The following is a 205-nucleotide window of genomic DNA, read 5'->3' as shown; positions in this document are numbered from 1 at the left end:
TGCGCGTACGCTGATCCGGCCCCGCCCTCCCTCCTCCCTCTTTTTGTAACGCTTTTTGAAAGATGAGTCAGAAGTGACCGAGCCTGGCATGGCATCTGTAACGGAGCCTCAGTGCGTGACGGAGTGAGTACACTGACCTGTTACCATGACAAGCTGTAACACACGCTGGGTCGCCCTCACTTTCGCACTCCTTCTGGAGTTGTTG

This window comes from Penaeus monodon, chromosome 19 (genome assembly GCF_015228065.2).
Source record: "Penaeus monodon isolate SGIC_2016 chromosome 19, NSTDA_Pmon_1, whole genome shotgun sequence".
NCBI lineage: Eukaryota > Metazoa > Arthropoda > Malacostraca > Decapoda > Penaeidae > Penaeus > Penaeus monodon.
This window is presented reverse-complemented; position numbering follows the sequence as displayed.